Raw genomic sequence first — 9,860 nt, 5'->3', positions numbered from 1 at the left:
GGCATTCATATTTGGAGAATTATACCATAGCAAAAACCTTTGAAAAAGATCATTTCGAGATGCCATCATCCTTGATGGCAAAGTGTTCAATTATTCTCTAGCATGATCTCTTCATGAATATGGAAACAATTTAAGTTGCAGGGCGTCTTTAGGAATACCCTATTGCCTAAATGAGTAACAGACTTTCAAGAAAAGTCTTAAGTGCAGTCGTGGATCTTTAGTAGGTAATCCACTGAACTGTCCTACCGTTTGCAGCATCTGAAAAATTACCGATTTCAACTCGAAATGTTGAGCTTGAATATGTGGCCTGACTATTCTTGGATTCAAATCATCTAAAATTGGCACAACATGCTCTCGAATGAGTCTATCTCAATCATCCATCATATGAGGAATAGGCAAACCAACATCTCGAGCATTCGTATGTAATGGATCTTCCCTACCTAGATCATTTCCAATTCTAGCCATATCTTGCAATTCTTGTCTCTTTCTTCTCAAAGTTCACTCGATCTTTGGGTTAAAAGGATACTCTTTATTAGCAGTAATGTCTCTACTCATGCACTAACACCAAACCTACAGAAATTAAAAACTATAAAGTCAAATAAAACTAATGGAATTATATAAGAAAATAACAAAACCAAATTTCACCAAATTACTGATCCCCGGCAACGGTGCCAAAAACTTGTCGCATGTGAATATAATATGTGAATGTGCAAGTGTACACATCGAATCAAGTAATAAAGTAGTAAGTCAGATCGTCTCCTCAAGGATCGAGTAGGATTAATTTGGTTAAGCTATTACTATAAACTATATGAATCAGGCTGTGGCAAAACAGAATAACAATTTGTAGATGAATAATCACGTATGCAATATTAAAATCAAATAGCTAACGTAAAATGTTGTGGCAAAGATACGGTGACTAAGTTGAGAGGACCTACGTTGTTGAATTGAAAGGTTGGCGTATGAATATTCTTTCCTCGTAACACAATAATGTCATGGCAAAGTCTTAACAAATCTACTATTCAAATTAAATCTAAGATAGTCTGCTTCTTTCAAAAGTCAGGTTTCAAGCTACCCTCCCTAAGGCTTTGCATGTCTACAAGCCTTAAAAAGGATACCCAACAATATTTCTTCCTTTCTCTATACAAATTGTAGCTCTATGATTAGAGTGCTACGAGTATTCTATCGAATACTCGCTTGTATGATTTGATCATAATCCAACTCATCTAACCATTTTCAGATTTAAATCAAGTTTATGGACATACCATACATTCATCTATGTCAAGAGACTGCATGCATACATTTTAAAATAGCGTAAATCGAATGAAACTGTAAACCCAAACAGGATAATGCCTTGGTCGTTAAAGGAACTAAAGATCCATCCAGTAATCCCAACCTGATGAGATTAGCTTATGATTTGGAAATTAATATCCAAAATGAAAGTATCATTCAACAACATATTTCCACAGTTAAAATTCACATAAATAAATTAAGATAATGAAGGAAGAACTTCAGGAAGATTTCACCAATCCAGCCTTCAACTCTTGTCCTGCAATATCTTACGAAGCCCAGGGTTGCATGCTTCTCTTTTTTCCTTGTGTTGCTACTCTGTTCCTTAGCTACTACCCTCTTTCCTTACGTCTTTGGACCTCCCACAAGAAATTGTGTGAGAGGAAAAACTGCCTCCTTCCTTTCTTTCTCTTCCTTCATTTTATAAGGTAGGTCCCCCTCTCAGCACACACTCTTTTCTCCCTCTTTTTTAGGTGGATAATTCTGGTACAAGTATAGCTGGCAAAGAGTGGCATAAATAGACAGATGAGTCAACATTTTCCTAGAATTACCATGGCATTTGTGCTGGCAATCTACCCATCCTTTCTTCATGATAAAACTTCACCCCTTCACTTCTTTTTCTCCTTTCTGCACCTGCTATAAACAACACACAATTCATTTCCTCCCACAAGTAAAAGTAACTTATAGTGACATTGAAAGCATAATCAAAGCTTCATGATGCAATGTTATAAGAATGCTAATATAATTTCCTAAATTGAAACTAAATTTACACAAGTACGAACATTTAACCAAGTCTAGAGGCTTGAAATATAACTCTTTTCAAAAGTTATCACACCCCCAAACCTGAGTTATTGCTTGTCCTCAAGAAAAATATGCATGAATGCATGAACGTAATAATTGTCATAGCAACATAATCACCTTTGTATTGTTAGACCATTAAGAGAGGATTTTGAACAATCTTCTATGTCTAAAAAATTGATCAAGTTTCATAAGCTTATTTAGCAAAGGCAAGGTGAAAAATATTCCCCTAAAAGAAAGAAAAATCCTAAGTACTCATCCATCCAACTTTCACTATAGCAAGTATCTCCTAATTTACTTAGTTCATATTTTAACTAACTAAATTTTCCCTTCTTCCTTTTTAAATCTAGCCTTATACATACTCAATTACATACATATTCATTTACTATGCCTATTTTTTTACTAAGGGATTTAGCTCGTCACATGATTCTCTGACTAGAAAATTACAATAAAGCATACACTAAATTTTCGAATGCTCAATCATGTCACGATTTGAATACTTACTCATGAAGCTAAGGCTTTTGACTAGAACGATAGATGGAGTAAACAACTACCTCTTTAGCTACTCAGCATGTTACTATAGTGGAGGGCCCCTAATTTTTTTTCTTTGTTACACACTCCTACTTGGACTCACCTTTCTAGTCAACAACACGATGGAGCAAACAAAGTGATGCTGACTTACTTGGTAATTCTAAGCATTGGATTATTTGATGGCATTTTTTTCTTGAATTTTCTCAAACCTTAACACTTTATTCATTATTGAGTATTAACTTTGTACTGAATTTAGCTTCAAGAATCTCTAAGTTTATTAAAAGAAACTTACTATAGATAAATTATAATTGGAATTAGGACATCCTAATTTTAAGGATCAATATACAAGCAAAGTATCCTACGCTAAAATCACCTAATCCACTGTCACAACTTTCTAAGTTTATTAAAGAATTAAGCTCCTCATCAAACATCACAGACAAAAACACACTCATCACAATCTAAACAATTATTGGTAGTCATGTGTGCCATGGCAAAATTAATGACAAATGAACAAAAAAAATACTAAAACAACATGCTCAACTAAATATCTTATGCAGTCTAGATGCACAGTACACCCCCAAACCTAAGGGATGCATTGTCCTCAATGCATGTATAGATATGAATCATGAATGCAAGAACATATATATATATGTATGTAATGAGATGTAATAAAGGGAGAAAAACTTTCCGAGCTTGGAACTGAATGGCGGTACTTTCATTACGGTGAGTGGTCTTTCGTGCACTCATCATATAAAACATCGGCCTTTTAACTAAATTAAGTGGTACATCCTCCTCTTCATTATCAAATTTGGTGAGATCATCAATAATCTGATCGACCTCACAATCCTATTCAATCATCGGTTCAGTAGAAGGAGGTGGAAAAGCCGCAGTGCTGTCCACTAGTGGTGCAACTAAGGGATTGCTTCCTCTTCCTCCTCACGGTCAGTCTCAATGGTGATAGACTCTATTTTCTCTTGTTCTTCCTCCAGTTCTTTGGGTGCATTCTCTTCATTGGAAGGATTCGTATCAACGGGCTCTACGTCACCAACCCTTTCCCCTCCTGCTATTTATTAAAAAAAGGAAATGAAATAACTAAGAGAATTTTAAATCGACTAAATGAAATAAAAATAAAAAGAACTTTCAACATGCTGAAGTTACACATCTCGAAGATCAACGGATTTTTTGTCTCGCTCTACATTAGCACCCTAGTAATCCTGCAAGTGTTGTCTATTAACTTTAAATGTGTCCCCTGTTTTCATGTCCTTGACATCAACAGCTCCATGCGGATATACATGAGCTACTAAGCATTGTTCATCAAAATTGAAAGGTCTATCTTCCTCTAGTAAAGTGCACAAGGGTCTCCGCTTAAATGAATCTTTATCACTATCAAAATTGTTGTGGCAAAATCTCGTGAACTCTTCCTCCACTGCTGCTCCTATCATGTCAATGGCACGACATTCTTTATTCTCATTAGTGCATTAAATACATTGAATGTCACATGCTGATCATTCATCCTCATGGTCAGTTCACTTTTCTGCACATTAATTAAAGTCTTGCCTGTAGAAAGAAAATGTCTTCCGAGAATAATTGACACATTTTTGTCAACTTCACAATATAAAATAATAAAATCTACTGGAAATATTAAATTTATCTGCTCTTTACCAACACATCTTCAATTTTACCTTTCGAATATGCGTAGGATCGATCAGCCAGTTGCAACGTAATCATAGTAGGTCTTGCCTTTCAAATTCCTAGCTTCTTGAAAATAGACAAAGGCATTAGATTTTTACTTGTTCCTAAATCACGTAATGCCTTACCAATATAATAATTTCCAATTAAACATAGAATAATGAAACTCCTTGGGTCCTTCAACTTTTGAGATAGTTTGTTCATCAATATTGTTGTGCATCCTTCAATGAGAGCAACAGTTTCAAATTCTCCTAATCTACGCTTCTTTGACAATATATCTTTCATAATTTCACATAATTGGGCATCTGCTCCAAAGCTTCTACTAGTGGTATGTTGATGTGGAGTTGCTTCAAGACCTCCAAATATCTTTTGAATTGAACATCTTGTGTAGAATTATAGAATCATTGAGGAAAAGGTGGCGGTGGCCTTCCTTCAGATTGTTAATATTATTTTGCTGTGGCATTTTTATTAGCAGCACAATCTGATTCTGTTACAACTCTCTTTTGATTGGTCTACTTAGTTGTAAACTACTCCATAAATGGGCCTGAATTATTTTTATGTGTGAGATCTGAGTTGTCCTCGTCTGTAATGGCATCATTAACAATTCCAGGTAACTGAGTATCACTTTTGAGCATACTTGCCTTGTAATGCCCATTCCCTTGAGATCTTGAATTTTCAATGTCACTTGACAATGCTCCTTGAGGTCTCGAGTTTAACACATTGGAAACCTGCCCTACTTGATTTTTCAAAGATCTTAACGGTGCATCTTGACTCTAGATCACGACATCATTTTTGGCCATATATTCCTTCAACAGAGCATCCATAGATGAAGAAGATGATGCTAAAATTTTTTGAACATTTTGTCATGGCATGAGTTGATTATAACCAAGTGGTGCATTTGTAGCATTCTTTCAAACAACATTGTTGGAGTTCATCATTCATTGATTATTCCGACTGAAGTTTGGATGTTACTTCCACCCTGGATTGTAAGTGTTGGAATATGGGTTATATTTCCGGTTGAAATTACCCATGTAATACATAGAGGCTAGGTTTGATGGGCATTCATCAAAAACATGATATTCCTCACAATAAACACATGATAACTCGACTATTTTCACCTCCTGAACTGTAGCTAGCCTCTTTAGTGTTTTGATCATATTAGCTAAAAATGATACCTGAGCTGTTAATAATGTGATTGCATCAAGCTGCAATGTGCCAACAACTCTTCTGCAAGTCCCCACTATCGTAGTAGGGTATTGATAATCATTATTGGCAATCTATTCTAATATCTCATATGTTTTGTTATATGATTCATCCAGCAAAGTACCACTGGCAGACGCATCAACTACCATACGTGTATGCATGTTTAATCCATTGTAAAACATTTCCATCTGTGTCTAGTGTTGGAAACCATGCATCGGACATTTCTTAAGTAATTCCTTGAATCGCTTCCAAGCTTCATATAGTGTTTCATCCTCTAATTTCTGAAAATATGTGATGTCATTCCTAAACTTGGCATTCATATTTAGAGGATTATACCGTAGCAAAAACCTCTGAAAAAGATCATTTCAGGATGCCATCATCCTTGATGGCAAAGCGTTCAATCATGCTCTGGCACGATCTCTTAATGAATATGGAAACAGTTTAAGTTACAGGGCGTCTTCAGGAATACCCTGTTGCCTGAATGAGTCACAGAATTCTAAGAAAAGTCTTAAGGGAAATCGTGGAACTTTAGTAGGCAATCCACTAAACTGTCCTACCGTTTACAACATCTGAAAAATTACCAATTTCAACTCGCAATGTTGAACTTGAATGTGTAGCCTGACTATTCTTGGATTCAAATCATCCAAAATTGGCACAACATGCTCTCGAATGAGTCTGTCTCAATCATCCATCAAATGAGGGATAGGCAAATTAACATCCCGAGCATTCGGATGTAATGGATGTGCCCTACCTGGATCATTTCCAATCCATGCCATAGCTTGCAATTCTCATTTCCTTCTTCTCAAAGTTCTCTCGATTTCTAGGTTAAAAGGATACTCTTCGTTAGCAGAAATGCCTCTACTCATACACGAACACCAAACCTGTAGAAATTAAAAGAAACAAAGTCAAATAAAACTAATTGAATTATATAAGAAAATAACAAAACCAAATTTCACGAAATTACCGATCCCTGGCAACGACGCCAAAAACTTGTCGCATGTGAATATAATATGCGAATGTACAAGTGTACACGTCGAATCAAGTAATAAAATAGTAAGTAAGATCGTCTCCTCAAGGATTGAGTAGGATTAATTCGGTTAAGCTATTACTATAAACTATATGAATCAGGCTATGGCGAAATAGAATAACAATTTGTAGATGAATAATCACGCATGCAATATTAAAATCAAATAACTAACGTAAAATGTTGTGGCAAAGATACGAAGGCCAACTTAAGAGGATCTATGCTGTTAAATTAGAAGGTTGGGTTACTAATATTCTTTCCTCGTAACACAATAATGTCAGGGCAAAATCTTAACAAATCTACAGTTCAGATTAAATCTAAGATAGTATCCTTCTTTTGAAAGTCATACTTCATGCTACCCTACCTAAGGTTTTGTATATCTAAAAGCCTTAAATAGGATACCCAGCACTATTTCTTTCTTTCTTTATACAAAGCATTGCTCTATGTCTAGAGTGCTATGAGTATCCTGTCGAATACTAGCTTGTATCATTCAATCACAATCCAAATCATCTAACCTTTTTAGATGTCTAGAGACTGCATGCATACATTTTAAAATAGTACAAATCAAATGAAATAGTAAATCTAACTAGTATAATACCTTGGTCATTAAAGGAACTAAAGATTCATCCAGTAATCCCAACCCGATGAGATTAGCTCTTGAGTTGGAAATTAAAATCCAAAATGAAAGTATCATTCAACAACTTATTTCCATAGTTAAAATTCACAGAAATAAATTAAGATAATGGAGGAAGAACTTCAGGAAGCTTTCGCCAATCCAGCCCTCAACTCTAGTTCTGCAATATCTTGCAAAGCCTAGGGTTGAACGCTTTTCCTTCTTCCTTGTGTTGTTGATCTGTTGCTTAGCTGCTACGCTCCTTCCTTGTGTCTCTGGATCTCCCACGAGAAATTGTGTGAAAGGAAAAACCACCTCCTTCCTCTCTTTCTCTTGCTTCTTTTTATGGGGTAGTTTCTCCTCTCAGCATACACTCTTTTCTCCCTATTTTTTAGGTGGATATTCTAGTACAAGTACAACTGGCTAAGAGTGGCACAGGTTGACAGCTGAGTTAGCATCTTCCTAGAATTACCATTAAATTTGTGCTGGCAACCTATCCAACCTTTTGTCATGAAAAAGCGTCACTCCTTCACTTCTTTTCTTGCTTTCTGCACCTGCTATAAACAACACGCAATTCCTTTCCTCCCACAAGTAAAAGTAACTTATAGTGACATTTAAAGCACAACCCATGATGCAATGTTATAAAAATACTTATATAATTTCCTAAAATACAACTAAATTTACTCAAGTACAAATACTTAACCAAGTTTAGAGGCCTGAAATATAACTATTTTTAGGAGTTCTCAGAAGGGACCCATGAAATCAATTCCCCACACATCAAATACTTCCACCTCTAAAATTCTGTTCCATAGCATTTCAACCTTATTTGATGTAGTTCCAGTTTTTTGGCATCTGCCACACTTCTATACAAAATTTTATGTTTCTTTGTTTATGATGGGCCAGTAGAATCACGATTACAATATCTTTTTAGTGGTAATTTTTCCTCCGAAATATCCACCACACGGTGAGGTGTGACATCCTTATAAAATATCATTTATCTTTTCTTTGGCTATGCCTCTTTAAATCAATTGATCTGCACACTGCTGAAAAACATATGGTTCTTCCCAAATGTATTTTTTCAACTCGTGTATAATCATTTTCTTTTTTTTGCCAAGAAGATTTATTAGAAAGACCCCTCGAGCTATATAGTTAACACAATTGGCATACCATGACATTTTATCATCCCTGTGCCTATCTTGATACCACTCCACCTTAAATAATTGTTCATCATTGAAAGTTTCTTTTACTTCTTCATCATTTTTTATTTTTGTTTTGTTTTCCAACGTTGTTAAGTGATCAGCTATTTGATTTTTTGTTCCTTTCTGATCTATTATCCAAAGGTCAAATTCTTGAAGCAATAAAACCTACCTTATCAATCGAGTCTTCATCTCTTTCTTTTTCATAATGTATACTCTGTTTGCCAGTAGGTAAATCTGTATCCAAAGAAGATGTTAAAATATCTGAATTCACTAAGCCAGGGTTTACCTTATCAGACTTTACAGATTCTGATTCCTTTGGTGTAGGAACTTCAACATCTGGTTGACTTCCCTCATTTTCAACATGCTCATCTTCAACATCAATCAATCGGGGTTCTAGAGTCTTATCACTTTGCAATGCCACCACCTTGATATGTTCTTTACCCAAATTCTTTGGATTCTTAGTATTACTCAGCAAGGTTCCTTGCGGTCTATTACGAAGCTCCGTAGCCAACTGACCCATTTGGTTTTCCAATTTTTTTAGTGTTTGTGCTTGGCTTTGGATCAAAGCATCATTCATTGCCATGTACACTTTCAACAAGTTCTCCAAACTATTTGATGCCTCAGCTTAAGCTGGTTTTGGAGCTTACCGATTAAACCCTTGAGATTGTTGGGTCTTTGCTGCAATAAGTTGTTGTTTGGTCCATTTCCTTGGTTGCTCCAAGAGAAGTTAGGATGATTACGCCATGAAAGATTGTAGAAGTTGGACTGGGGTCCTTGTCCACTCCTATTTTGATATTGGTTCCCCACATAGTAAACTAACTTGGGATTTGATGGACAATTCTCAAAAGAATGACCTTCCCCATAGTACACACAGAAAACTACTTCAAACAGACTTGGTGGCTGAGTTGCAAAATTATTAGTACTATTACCGGTTAACTGTTTTAACATAGAGAAAATAGACGATACCTGAGCTGATAACGAAGTGAGAGAGTCAACTTCATGAACTCCGGCTACACATCTTCCTGAACCTATTTGATTTGTTGGCCATTGATAGTTATTACTCGCAATCCTTTTGATGGTCTCATACGCCTCATTATAATACTTAGACAAAATTGCACCATTCGCGAAAGCATCTACCATCAATCTTGTATGTGCATTGAGACCATTATAGAATGTCTCCAACTAGATACAATGAGGAATTCCATGATGAGGACACTTACGAAGTAACTCATTGAATCGCTCCCAAGCCTCATACAAAGACTCATCATCCAATTGTTGGAAAGTTGTGATCTCGTTCCTCAACTTAGCATTTTTGCTAGGTGGGAAATACTTAACCAAAAATTTCTCTGCTAATTCTTTCCATGTAGATATGGAACTTGGTGGCAATGAATTAAGCCATGCTTGTGCTCGATCTTGCAATGAGTACGGAAACAACTTCAACCTCAGTGCATCTTCAGTCACACCGGCTACCTTGAATGAATCACTCACCTCCATAAACAATCGAAGGTGAAAATGT

At 35.8% G+C, this 9,860-nt stretch overlaps 2 non-coding genes across 2 annotated transcripts; both read left to right on the top strand.

Moving 5' to 3' along the window:
* The first annotated feature begins 5,712 nt into the window (after positions 1-5,712).
* LOC128040094 (small nucleolar RNA R71) lies at positions 5,713-5,819 on the top strand. Its single transcript, XR_008194754.1, has one exon. It is a non-coding gene; the product is annotated as a small nucleolar RNA R71 (small nucleolar RNA).
* Positions 5,820-9,542: 3,723 nt separating this feature from the next.
* LOC128040317 (small nucleolar RNA R71) lies at positions 9,543-9,649 on the top strand. The gene has a single exon (XR_008194973.1). It is a non-coding gene; the product is annotated as a small nucleolar RNA R71 (small nucleolar RNA).
* Positions 9,650-9,860: the final 211 nt, after the last annotated feature.

The sequence above is a fragment of the Gossypium raimondii genome, chromosome 3 (assembly GCF_025698545.1).
Source record: "Gossypium raimondii isolate GPD5lz chromosome 3, ASM2569854v1, whole genome shotgun sequence".
In the NCBI taxonomy this organism is placed as follows: Eukaryota; Viridiplantae; Streptophyta; class Magnoliopsida; order Malvales; family Malvaceae; genus Gossypium; species Gossypium raimondii.
The sequence above is the reverse complement of the archived record's forward strand: the minus strand, read 5'-3'. Positions and strand labels throughout refer to the sequence as shown.